General features: G+C 42.3%; 1 protein-coding gene across 1 annotated transcript in view; it reads right to left on the bottom strand.

Moving 5' to 3' along the window:
• Positions 1-13,150, bottom strand: part of OTOS (otospiralin) — a 35,876-nt gene extending 22,726 nt beyond the window's left edge. The window contains exon 1 of the mRNA XM_048506227.1: positions 13,026-13,150. The gene's annotated coding sequence lies outside the window, so the exon portion shown is untranslated. The remainder of the gene's footprint in view (positions 1-13,025) is intronic.
• Positions 13,151-13,931: the final 781 nt, after the last annotated feature.

The raw sequence follows: 13,931 nt of genomic DNA, 5'->3' as shown, positions 1-13,931 counted from the left end.
CATTTGTTAAAAAAAGTGTCCAGCGACGCAGCAGCGACAAATTGCACTCCCTGTAGAGAGACATGGACTGGAATCCTAATGAGAGCAAGATCCCCAAGGCAGTGTCCTCGGTTGCCTCATACATGTTCCATAACTTACTGTTATGCTGTGCCACGTCAATCACCTTAGAAAAACAAATGTGTGAAAAACAATCTGGGTATCTTTCAGAACACTGTGCTGGGAGACACTTACCAATGTAAACAGTAAGGGTGGGAAAGCCTTTAAATGTCTGACCCTGATTTCCAGAACTTGGGACTAGACTGAGACTGGTTGTACAGAGAGAAAAGAGAAGCTTTGACCACATGGCTACAAAATCCACACTACAAATCACAGCATTTCCTCCTTTCCACAACTTTTAAACAGAAAAAGATGAGAGAGAGGATCAATTGTCAGAGGTCAGGCCCCGAGGAGAGAGTGTATTAATGGAAGGAGGGAAGCGGGCCAGGATTTTAGGTTGATTTAAATAAATAAATAACGAAGAGCTTTATTTTGCTGTGTGTTTTTAAATCAGCACTAGTACAGTCTTCAGACCTAACATGAAACAGAGGCTCATATGTCGCTGTCTGCATCATTCCTTGGTGATCAGGCTGGCTCTTCACTTTATATTGGGTTTCTCAAAGCAAAAATGTCAAGTGCAAACAACAGATGTGCATCCTTGTTGGACTGCAGATCCCTGACACATAGGCATGAGTGTTTAAGTCATTTGTTTGCTATGTGTTTCCTGTGGGAAACCTGTGCAGCTCTGACTTATTCATCTCAAATATGTGTCAACTGTGGAGTTCCATGTCATTTGGCCTGTTTCTTAGACACTACCCTGTGTTCTCTCCAGTAAATATTCTCTCAGGATTAAAGAAAGCATCCACTTTGCAAACAATACATTTTTCATAGATGTCCGAAAAATAATATGCATTGTCTCAGTGTGAAGGACTTGTTTTCATTTTCCTTCAACATGACAGGTACCTTATAGTGATATTGGCACCTTCACTCTCGAAACATTTCAAAACATGTGACTAGGGGTGTGCATTAAAGAAATGGTACTTTTCAGATTTGGGTATACTAGAGGTGAAAAAATCAATATCTCCAATTTTTTTGGGTTCCCTTTGCCTCGCCCCACAACCTACTTCCAAACCCAAAAAACAAATGTAAAAGACATCTACAAAAACTTTAAATAATGTTAAAATAAAGCAGTGTTTTCAACCCAGTTGATCAATGATCCTCTCCAAGCAGGCAGACAGGCAGGTTCCAATCCATCTAAATGGCAGTCTCACCGCAGGCAGCATTGGACCGTCAGAGCAGTAGCAGAAGTATAGCACCCTTCAGAAACTTTTCACTTTTATAGTATGTATAAAAGAACAAGGGCCTACTTTTGTGCTCTCTGCCTATAGTCAGAAGAATCTGAATAAAACCACCTATGAAACATATAGTGGGACAAAGAGTACTGCCAGAGGTGTACTGTCCTAAAATGGTGCTGGGGTTCACCCTGGGTGCCACGCCCCATACCCCCACAGCATGGGACAGGGGTGCAGTTGAATGCTCACTCTGCCCCTATCTCCATGTGGAAATTGGAGTGGCAAGGGTCCGTTTGCACCTGGCCTCAGACATGCTTCCAGCCGGCAGCTTAGAGCTGGATCCAAGCCCAGATAAGGCTGGGTTCAGACTGACCTTAGAGCCTGTTCCCCTCTAGCTTTATTCGGTTGGTTCCACTCCAAGCACCATATTGTGTTGGAGGTGGAGTTTGCGGGTGGATGACAGGCACAAACAGGCCTTGCCACTCCAATCTCCACACAGAGTTCGGGGCGAGGCCTCGTCCCAACCTCCAATGGAAATTGGAGGCAGGGCCAGCCCTGCTCACCGGCATTCAACTGCGCCCCTATCCCAAACTCCACATGGAGATCCAGACCAGTTTGCAGTTGTGGGGAGGAGGGCACAGTGAAAATGCACCCTTAGGAGTTGCATCTGGAGCTCAAGGCGCCTCATGCCCCCTAGGTACGCAACTGAGTACTGCTGCCTCACCATGCAATCCTATTTGCCTATGACAAATGCTGTCCTCCCACAGGTAATGAAGTCTTACTTTGGGTTTTCCAATGTTTGTTTGTTGTTCTTTAACCTTAAGGTAAGTGGAATTTTTAATCTGTTTGCCTTCAAAAGTCAAAATGGGTATAAAGAGTCCATATTAAAGGAACCAACAATTAAAGTCATACTGCAGTAAACATACGTGATGTTTCTTTAACCTTGGAACCAGAGGTGGCATTCAGGGGATTCCGAAGGTTCTGTAGAACCTGTTGTTAAAATTCAAAATATCACTTTTTAAATACTTAAAATATTTTTAACACATTTTCCCACATATCTCAAGCTCCTCATAGGCTTATACAATAAAGTCAGCACGAAATGGCATTGACGACTGCGCAATTACAGAACACATGACATTGGGATTGTTTGGGGCATCACATATGGAAACGAAAGAGAAATGTGGATTATCTCTTTCTCTCTTATGATTTTTGAGAACAGTTTTCTTTTCTCTTTCGAATGGAGTTGTCAACAATTCTCACCATTCAAATTTTATAGCATAGCCAAGAGTCCAGTAAATTAGTTTTAGGGCTTCATCAGACCTGCAGGCTGCTAGCTGGCCGTCCCTTATTTAATCAAGGCTTAGATAAGCTATGATTTGTCTCTGAATAGCCTTCTGGTTATTTTGATTTTCATGAATCATGTAATTACAGAATTTGTTCTGAAAATGTCATGATTTTGTTCACTGTAACCCATCCCTGACATCCTACAAAACTTCCCCAGTCACCGAGATACCTTTTTGCAAAGATTTTTGTGTACCTCTCTGCAGATCTTTTTTCTTGGACCAGCTCAGCCCTTGTCATGGAACAATAGCTTAAGGAGTCGTCCAGATGGTTAAATGCTGTTCGCTAAAGATGCTCGATAGCATGCTAATATGAATGTATGGTGCTCTCTTGTCTCCAAATCTGTCATTTATTAAACTCAGACAGGAGTCAGTGGATAGAAAAGGGGAAACTCTGTAGCAGCATAATACTGAACAGCTGTGCTTAGAGTTGATAATTACTGTCCATGTTGAGAAAATGGTCAGTTGCCATCCATCACTTAGGAGGGTTTTTACTCCTGGTGAGGAGCATTTGGCAGATAAGAACAGGTGAGTTCAACAGTCAGCCTCACTATGGTTCTCTTGTGAAGGCAAGCCATCATCAACTGAGGTCAATGGGGGGGGGGACACTTTGCTTGCTTCCTCATCACTGCATTGTTTGTAATCTGCAGATTTTAAATATGCCACTGACAATTGATATATTCAGTATATTCTAAACGTGAAACATTTTCAGTGACTTCCCAAAATGAACAAGGATTGTCATTTTATCAAAATGCAAATTCCTGATTTTCATGTGAATTCTTTTTGTGGAAGGGGGCTTCTATACATGCACGTTTTCCTTAAAAATAAATGGTTCTTCATCTCATCATCCATTTCAAAGATAAACAGCCTACATCTTAGGTTTAGATCCTAACGATCAGTTTGTGTTATACACAGTCATCACACACAGGATGTGTGATCAGCCAATATTATGTGCTCAGCTAATATTGTCAGGCATGGTTTTTTTTTAAGTCAGGCTATCAGAAGAATGGTGATTTTTGATCCAAACATATTTTTGAACTAATCACATAGCCTATTTTCATTATAAAGCTCATCATGGAATGTTATAAAATGTCATTGTACAGGTGTCAAACTAAGTAAAGGTAGTTCCCTATGGTCATTACTCACCCATGAGGTGACAGATTTTATTTACAGGATAGTTTGCCATTGCCTTCCCCAATTGACTATGCTTTACCCCCAGCAATTTGGGTACTCATTTTACCGACCTTAAAAGGATGGAAAGCTGAATCACTCTTCAGCTGGCTACCTGAAACTTATTTCTGTCACACCTTCTTGTCATGTCTAAATGAGAGGGCAAATCTGAACCCAGCTTTTCAATGAGCATTGCTAGAAATAAAACTGTTCTTTTGATGTCTTTTCTTGTTATGCTAAAAATAAGATTTGCCATAGATCATGGTGAAGATCTCAGGAAACACAGCTGACTTAAAAGAAGCAATAACATTGTTGTCTGCTGACATGGAGATATCTGAGTCAAATTTTAGACAATATTTTTTAATAGACCAGAGATAATTGCTTCTCAGGCTAAAGGCCAGTGGGTGCTGGAGGAATTGAGGTTGGAAACACAAATATAAACAGGAATACTTTCAGGACAGAAGAATTCTTGGCCTTGCAAATAATTTCACTGAATAACAGAGCAATCAACTAGAGAAAAGAAACTATTTTGAAGGCAACTGAGGATAAAGATCACATTGCTGTTTTCTCTACTTTCTTTTCTCCAGAAACTTGTTACGTTTTGTTATATATATCTAGAATGTCAGTGTGTCATTGTGATTGCTCGAAACCTTTTTACAACAACAATTCTGGGCTGTTGATAAAAGAGAGCAATCTATTTACCAGCTTCCTAAAAGCCCTGCAAACGCTGTCACTTTTTCCTGCAAATAAACATTAGTGTTCCAGCTAGCTAACCTATAGCCATATAGCACAAAATATCAAGCTGCTGAAGCAAAGAAAGGATCTTTCCTGAAATCAGTTTATGATAGATTTACTATGAGCTGGGTATAAATTAAATTCTTTACTATGAGCTGGGTATAAATTAAATTCTGGCCAGTCTTTATAGATTCTATGGCTGTAATCCTATGTGCAGTTGCCTGGGAGTAAGCCCCACCAACCATAATAGGATTTATTTCTAAGGTTATCAACCTCCAGAGTGGGCCCAGGAGTTCTCCTAGGATTATAACTGGTTGGTTCCCTTGGAGAAAATGGCAGCTTTGGAGAGTGGAGTCTTTGGTATCACATTCCTCCTGAACTCCCTCCCTTCCCCAAATTCTACCCTCTCAGGCTCTATTACCAAATCTCCAGGAATTTCTCAACCCAGAAGTGGAAACCATGTTCTGAGTAGAGTTGCATAGGGCTGCACAGCTTCACTTTTGAGGATATCTCATAGACAGGGTTCCCAAAACAAGGTTGGAAAATTCTTGGAGATCTGGGGTCAGATTTTGTGGAGGGTGTGATGCCATAGAGTCCACACTCCAAAGTTGTCATTTTCCCCAGAGGAACTGATTTCGTCTGGAGATCAGTTGTAATTCTGGGAGAACTCCAGGATCCACATGGAGGTTTACAATCTCAGAAAGTAAGCGGACATTAAGATCAGGGGTCAAGTGACACCTAATTACTCCTAGCCCCGGGAGGTCCATTTGGTCTCAATACAGGCCATGGCCTTTTTGGCCTTGGCCCCCTCCTGGTGGAACAGTCTCCCAGAGGAGATCAGGGCCCCGAAGGATTTTATGGAGTTTTGCAGGGTCTGCAAAAAATGGAATTGTCCTGTTGGGCATTCTATTGAGGCTGATCTTTGACCACCAATCTCCCCTGGGGCTATGTGTTTCCTTAGCCCATAGGTGGGTTTTACTTCTCCCACTTCATTTTATAGCTTTTAGTGTAGGCCAGTTCATTAATTTCTGATCTACGTAGGTTATTTTATTTTATTATTTTGGTCACTGTTTCGTCTTTCAAATTATGTTTTTTTTGTCAAAACGGTTTTTTATGCATTGTAATTTGGGCTGTACATCGCCCCAAGCCAGACATGGGAGGGGCGATTAATAAATCTAATAAATAAATAAATAAGTTTGCTAACGTTCTCACTGTCCATATTATGTTGCATCCCAGAATAATTTAGAAGGCCACTGTAGTACAGGAGTTCCACCTATCACCTTAAATCCTTTACAGCATTGCTACATAAAATATTTTGTTTTCTATGTTTTTTTGTCCTCAAAGTTGATTAAAGTGGTTGTTAATTTGATTACAAAATCAAACCCATTCCCTTGAAACCAAGGGCCTGTGCACTTAATGATATTGATTATGTATGTTTAATGATGTAAAAGAAGCTATGCAATCAATAACTTCTGAAAAAACTCAATGAAACAGAATTTAATTACCTAATGATTTAATGATTTCTCATTAAATCCTAATGGAATACTATGTAAATCATTCCATAATGATTTACAAAACTTCAATGCAGTAGTTGTATGATTTATTTTATGGGAAACACTGTTGAACATTAAAGAGCAAAATGTTTAATTTAAAATTTTCAGAATTGAATAGCATGGAAATAGGTGTGTCTAATGATTTTCACGGTTTTTATAATAGTCAATAAAGCAGTTTTGAGATGCATCTTGTTGTTGAAATAGAAATGGCTAGTGTCTTACGTTTTTTCTAAAGGTTCCACATTTATAACATGGTCAAGAAATCCTTATGTCACATGGTAGAAGGGCAATGCCCATCTTAATTTTTCAGATCTCAACTTCAGTTACACATAGCTTGAAATGTATTTTGTAGCCACTGTGGTGTAGTAGTTAGTCTAGGCAAGAGGCAGTATCGTGCAATGACTTCAGAGATGATTTGTGATATGCCCAGTCCAAGGGCAAGGAGAACAAGGAACAAGGGCAAGGAGATTGTAAGCCCCTTTGAGACTCCTACAGGAGAGAAAAGGGGGATATAAATCCAAACTCTTCTTCTTCTTCTAAACTGGGGACCTCATATTCTCCCTTTAAATCCATGCCGAAGGGGGTGGATTTAAAAGGAGAATCTGGGGAAATTTGGGGGGGTGCCTGCTATCAGGGGTGCAATGGTTAAGCTAGAAGCACCAAACTTTCAGGGTTTCTTTAGGAGTCTCTCCTAATGATACCACCCAGGTTTGGTGAAGTTTGGTTCAGGGGGTCCAAAGTTATGGACCCTCAAAGGTGTAGCTCCCATCTTCTATTAGCTCCCATTGGAAACAATGGGGGATGGTGGCACCCCCTTTGGGAGTCCATAGCTTTGGACTCCCTGGACCAAACTTCACAAAACCTGGGTGGATCAATAAGAGACTCTCCTGATAGTACATCCCAGGTTTGGTGAAGTTTGGTTCGGGATGTCCAAAGTTATGGACCCTCAAAGATGTACCCTTCATCTTCTATTAGCTCCCATTGAAAACAATGGAGGATGGGGGCACATAAGAACATAAGAATATAAGAACAAGCCAGCTGGATCAGACCAAAGTCCATCTAGTCCAGCTCTCTGCTACTCGCAGTGGCCCACCAGGTGCCTTGGGGAGCTCACATGTAGGATGTGAACGCAATGGCCTTCTGCGGCTGTTGCTCCCGATCACCTGGTCTGTTAAGGCATTTGCAATCTCAGATCAAAGAGGATCAAGATTGGTAGCCATAAATCGACTTCTCCTCCATAAATCTTGTCCAAGCCCCTTTTAAAGCTATCCAGGTTAGTGGCCATCACCACCTCCTGTGGTAGCATATTCCCAGAAACAACCAATCACACGCTATGAAGAAGTGTTTCCTTTATTAGTCCTAATTCTTCCCCAGCATTTTCAAATGAATGCCCCTGGTTCTATAGTATTGTGAGAAAGAGAGAAAAATTTCTCTCTGTCAACATTTTCTACCCCTTAATGCATAATTTTATAGACTTCAATCAGTTATCCCCCCTTAGCCAGCCTCCTCTCCAAATCTAAAGAGTCCCAAACGCTGCAGCCCTCTCTCCTCATAGGGAAGGTGCTCCAGTCCCTCAATCATCCTTGTTGCCCTTCTCTGCACTTCACTTTTCTATCTCTCTCCAATATCCTTTTTTGAGATGTGCTACGTGACCAGAACTGGACACAGTACTCCAAGTGCGTAGTCGCACCTCACTGCTTTATATATATGGGCATGACAATCTTTGCAGTTTTATTATCAATTCCTTTCCTAATGATCCCCAGCATAGAGTTTGCCTTTTTCACAGCTGCCATGCATTGAGTTGACATTCCCATGGAACTATCAACTAAAGAGCGCTTCTAAATCCCTTTCCTGGTCTGTGACTGATAAAGCACTGACCCCTGTAGCGTGTATGTGAAGCTTGGATTTTTTGCCCCTGGTGGTGCATCACTTTCACATTTTGCTACATTGAACTTGCATTTGCCATTTCTGAGCTCCACTCACCTAATTCTATCAAGGTCCGCTTTGGAGCTCTTCAGCTAATCCCTTTGTGGTTCTCACCACCCTGCACATAAATTTGGTATCATCTGCAAACTTGGCACACCACGCTACCCACTACTTCTTCCAGGCCAGATATGAATAGGTTAAAGAGCACAGGTGCCATTACGGATCCTCGGGGGACACCATTCCCGACCTCTCTCCATTGTGAGAACTTCCCATTTACACCCACTCTTTGCTTCCTGTTTCTCAACCAGTTTTTAATCCATAGGAGGACTTCCCCTCTTATTCCTTGATTGCTGAGTTTTCTCAACAGTCTCTGGTGAGGTACTTTGTCAAAAGCCTTCTTGGAAATCCAAGTAGACAATGTCCACCGATTCACCCCTGTCCACATGCCTGTTTACACCCTCAAAGAACTCTAGTAAGTTTGTAAGACAGGATTTGCCTCTGCAAAAGCCATGCTGACTCTTTCTCAGCAGGTCTTGCTTTTCTACATGTTTTATAATTTTATTCCTTTAATGATAGATTCTACTAATTTACCAGGAACAGATGTCAAACTGACTGGCCTGTAATTTCCCGGGTCCCCCCTAGATCCTTTCTTAAAGATTGGTGTGACATTGGCCATCTTCCAGTCTTCAGGGATGGAGCCTGATTTCAGGGATAAGTTGCATATTAAGATCAGCAATTTCATGCTTGAGCTCTTTAAGAACTCTTGGGTGAATGCAATCTGGGCCAGGGGATTTGGTAACATTTAGTTTATCAATGGCTGCCAGAACTTCTTCCTTGTCTACCACTATCTTCGCTAGTTCCTCGGATTCGCCTCCTAAGAAGCTTGGTTCAGGTGCAGGAATGTTCCTCACCTCCTCTTGGGTGAAGACAGATGCAAAGAATTCATTCAGCTTCTCTGCAATCTCCCTGCCATCTTTTAGCACACCCTTTGTTCCTTTGTCATCTACTTGACGGGCTCTGAAACCGCCACTTGCTGGCTTCCCCTGCTTTTTTGATGTACTTGAAGAACTGTTTGTTGCTGGTCTTGATGTTCGCAGCCATGCGTTCCTCATAATCCTTTTTTGCCTCCCTTACAGCTAACTTGCTTCTCTTTTGTCACCATTTGAGTTCCCTCTCATATTCTTCATCAGCCAAACTGGACTTCCATTTTCTAAAAGACATTTTCTTTTTTCTGATAATTTCCTCAACCTCTCTTGTTAACCATGGTGGCTTTCTTTTGGACTGGGTGCTGCCTTTTCTAACCTGTGGAACACATTCCAGCTGAGCTTTTATTACTGTGTTTTTAAATAGGTTAGAAAAGATAGAACTCCCCCTTTGGGAGTCCATAACTTTGGACCCCCTGAACCAAACCTCACCAAACCCAGGTAGTATCATCAGGGGAGTCCCCCAAACAATCCCTGAAAGTTTGGTGCTGCTAACCCAAACAGTGCGCCCCCTGCAGGCCAAAAACCGAAAAAGCACTAAAATGTTTTAAAAACCCACAAACGGGTGGCGGAGCTTTGGACATGAATGGGGGGGTTCAAACCCGAGAACACCCCCCTTACCTATGTCCATGAGCCTGCTGGATCAGACCAGAATCCATCTAGTCCAGCACTCTGCTACTTGCAATGGCCCATCAAATGCCTTTGGGAGCACACATGCAGGATGTGAAAGCAATGGCCTTCTGCTGCTGCTGCTGCTGCTCCCGAGCACCTGGTCTGCTAAGGCATTTGCAATCTCAGATTAAGGAGGATCAAGATTGGGAGCCATAGATCAACTTCTCCATAAATCTACCCAAGCCCCTTTTAAAGCTATCCAGGGTCATTTCCCCACTTTAAAAAATAACGTTGAGCCAAACCGCGCTCCTTTGAATGGGTGCTTTTGAGTGCGAGGTCTGACTCCCCACCGCAGCTTGTCCCTGTAATCAACCTTGCGGCAGCCACGAGCTTCATGACATGCAGCATTCCCCACAACTGCGCATTCCGTAGTCATCGGCAGGGCGCTTCTATGTCCCGATTGGCTGGAGCGCCGGTTTGTGGGCAGAACTTGGTTAAAAAAAAACCCTGAAATTGTTGATGAAACATCGACACGCACAGTCATCATCGTAAATTGAACCAATGCCTTTTTTCCTTTTTAAAAAAATGGTTTCTGATTGGCTGTCCTGCTGCGGCGTGAAAATTTGTGGAACACGGAAATGCCTGCTTTCCTTTCTCCTCCATTTCATGAGATGAACGTTCTGAGAGGAATGAGATGAACGTTCATGAGATGAAAGTTCTGAATGAACAATGAATGTTCTGAATGAACTGAACTGAATGAATGTTCTGAATGAACTATGAAAATACGCTGTGTCTGCATGCGCTCGAAGCGACATGCAGACAACTGATTTCCTGGTTAAAAAAATGGCAGAAGGAAATGCTGCATGCACATCATGCATGCCCCGCAGTGCCCTGATTGGTCCACGTCACCATGTGCGGCGGGAAATTCAAACCCGCACTGACCCCTGGCTTCCCCACTGCCTCGCTCTCCCCTGCAGTCGCCGCGGGGATTTCAGAAATGTTGCTCGACTATCCAGGGGTCGAAATTATGTGTGCTCAGGAGGACAGAGAGTGGCAGAGTCGGGGTCGCTGCGTTGCTGCCGCTCAGGTAGTGGGGAATGCAGCAGGCCCCCGGTTTATTTGCCGCAACTACCGCGCAACGAAAGGTAAGTGCGGAAACGACCCAGGTTAGTGGCCATCACCACCTCCTGTGGCAGCATATTCTAAACACCAATCACACATTGCGTGAAGAAATGTTTCCTTTTATTAGTCCTAATTCTTCCCCCCAGCATTTTCAGTGTATGCCCCCTGGTTTTAGTATTGTCACCATTTTCTATCCCATGCATAATTTTATAGACTTAAATCATATCCCCCCTCAGATGTCTCCTCTCCAAACTAAAGAGTCCCAAATGCTGCAGCATCTCCTCATAAGGAATGTGCTCCAATCCCTCAATCATCCTTGTTGCCCTTCTCTGCACTTTTTCTATCTCTTCGATATCCTTTTTGTGATGTTGTGACCAGAGGCGTATCTAGGCCAGGGGTAGGGAACCTGCGGCTCTCCAGATGTTCAGGAACTACAGTTTCCATCAGCCTCTGTCAGCATGGCCAATTGGCCATGCTGGTAGGGGCTGATGGGAATTGTAGTTCCTGAACATCTGGAGAGCCGCAGGTTCCCTACCCCTGATCTAGGCAAACTGGAGCCCAGGGACAAAAACCTGAATTTGGCGCCCCCCTACTATGGGCAGCCACCCTCCCCCTCCACAACCAAACAATGATTTCTGGCACCAGCTCACAAAACACCTCCCACCGGCAGCAAAACATACATGGCTCTCTCCCCACCAACTCTCTTTCCTAATTTTGTCCTCACACCAACCCTATGAGGTAGGTTGTTAGCCTGAGAAACAGCTCCAAGCCAGTGCAAGTGGGTATTAAGCATGTAAATCTCTCACAAATCACCCCCAGCAAAACATTTACCGAACAAATGTCAGCATCATCTCTCACAAAACACCTCCAGTGGAATCCACCTCCAAATAGCATCACTTTCAATGGTGTTTAAGTTAGGGAGCCCAGATTCTTCTTTAAAATCCACTTTAAGGGGATAATCTGGAGTCCCCAGTTAAAACAACATTATGCAGTCTTCCTTGATAATATCTCCGGTTTCAGCCCATAGTTATTCTAGTTCACTCTCACTTGAAATTAATAATGAAAATCTATTCTTTACATGGTTTTCAAACTGTTCAGGAATGTTCTTCAGGAATGATGGTTATGTTGGTAGGCTTTCCATGAAGTCTGATTGATATTATTTGGTTAGACTTTGTATTATGGCTGCTGCCTCTTGTGCTACATTTCTCCTCACTGTTAAAGCAACTCTGGCTTCTTCTGCACACGCAAAATAATGTGTTTTCAAACCACTTTCACAACAGTTTGCAAGTGGATTTTGCTATTCCGCACAGCTTCAAAGAGCACTGAAAGCAGTTTGAAAGTGCATTATTCTGCATGTGCTGAATGAGCCTCTGTTTCTTCTGTTTTTGTCATTCCCTGAGTAAAACTCTTCATAATTTTCTGACTGAAAATGCCCTAATCCAGTCACTCACTCCCACTATTGCAAATATATAAACAGTATTAAATCCAAGATGCTCATCCCAATTCTGCAAAATTATTCCTTTCATGTAGTAATCATTTTTGTACTACATCTGATGTCATTTATGAAAGTTTTTCACTTTCTGTCATTCAGTTCCAAATTCCCAAATGCTTCAAGTAATGAACATAAGCCATGCAGCTGTATTCATTTCAACCTTTATGAAAATGATACCCTTTGCTTCCTATTTCCCAGTTGCTCAGCTTGTTGGTAGCAAAAACTTCTGCTAAGTGATCAATGAATAACATTTTAGCAGAAAAGTGTAGTGTTCCCCCCCCCCCCATCTTAAAATGTACAGTTTTATCCATTAGGTTTTTAATGGTTATACTACCTAGGGAGGAGGGGGGGGGGAGTCAATAAAAGTTTCATTTTGGGGAAGCAGCTGTTTAAAATAAATAAATATATTCTTGACTATTTTTCAAGCAATGAGGAAATATGTTTTCAATTAAATCATTGTCGTTAAAAATCTGAGCTGATCAGCTGCTGCACCAAACACCTTTTTGTTTGGAAATTAATGAAAACCTCCTGTAACACCCACTCAAAATTCCTATATGATTTGGTTTGCGTGTGCGTTTGCATGTGTGCTAGCAGGTTCTCGGTGATATTAAATATAAGAAACAAAGTACGCTGACAAATATTTGTTGACGGTGACTGAGGGCAATTTAAATGGTAGAGACCTGTTTTAAAACATGGGAGGTCCGGCATTTCATTTTCTCAGAACTCTGTGCAATTATATATAAAAAAAGTTTCAATGCACTTACCATAGCCCTTGTCTGTTGCTCAGCAAGGGTGGCCTTGATAGGATCTGAAAGAATTTCAAAGTGTGTTTAGTGGGTTGGCATCTAAGCAAATAAAAAACAGATTGGCTTGCTGCTGACTCCAGGTTCCCCTATTTCGGTCATGAATGCTTTATTGTAGGACTCCCAGCTTCTTTGCTGCTGGTTTCAATCAGTCGCAGATTGCATTTGATCATGGCATTGGACACTGCTGGATAGGTTGCATATCACGCCTGGAATATTTTGGACATTACAACATGACTTTAGTCTTGATTGATAGAGAAATAAGCATATTGTGGTTTGAAATAATGCAAGTTGTTGCATTGTTACTGAGGTGTTGTTCCAGTTCGTGGCTTGTCGTCCACTTTGCTTGCTCTCCTCAACTCATTGTCAGGATCTGCCAGTTCTTTGATTCTGATGATATAGAGCTCTTATCCAGAGAACGTGGCATGATATCGGGGACTCTGCAACGATGGTCAGGGAGGACAAACTGCTTGTTATTCTTGCCAAGGATCCAAGGATCTTGAAGAGACCCCCCCCCTTACCTATGCTTCAGCTCCTTCCATGTTCCTGGGCTCCTCCAATCATCCGCTGAAATCCAGAAACCACAAGTATCTTGAACCCATTTGGGAGCCATTCCTTGATGGTGGAGCACTTGCTTAGCAACCTTTCATCAATGTGCTTTCAGAAGATGAAATACTGATGTGCTTTCAGGATCAGGGCCTCCATTGATACCCCAAAAAGGGTAGAGCAACCAGGACTAATATGAATACCCTTAATTGCTACCTGAACACTATTGGTAGATTATTCAAGCTGCGTAGCTTTTTATCTTAAGGACAGGGTTTTTTTTAAATCTGCAAACTTGTCTTATTTATACTTATTGTGGTCAAA

The sequence above is a fragment of the Sphaerodactylus townsendi genome, linkage group LG08 (assembly GCF_021028975.2).
Source record: "Sphaerodactylus townsendi isolate TG3544 linkage group LG08, MPM_Stown_v2.3, whole genome shotgun sequence".
In the NCBI taxonomy this organism is placed as follows: domain Eukaryota; kingdom Metazoa; phylum Chordata; class Lepidosauria; order Squamata; family Sphaerodactylidae; genus Sphaerodactylus; species Sphaerodactylus townsendi.
Note: the sequence above shows the minus strand (reverse complement) of the source record. Positions and strands in the feature narration are given on the sequence as shown.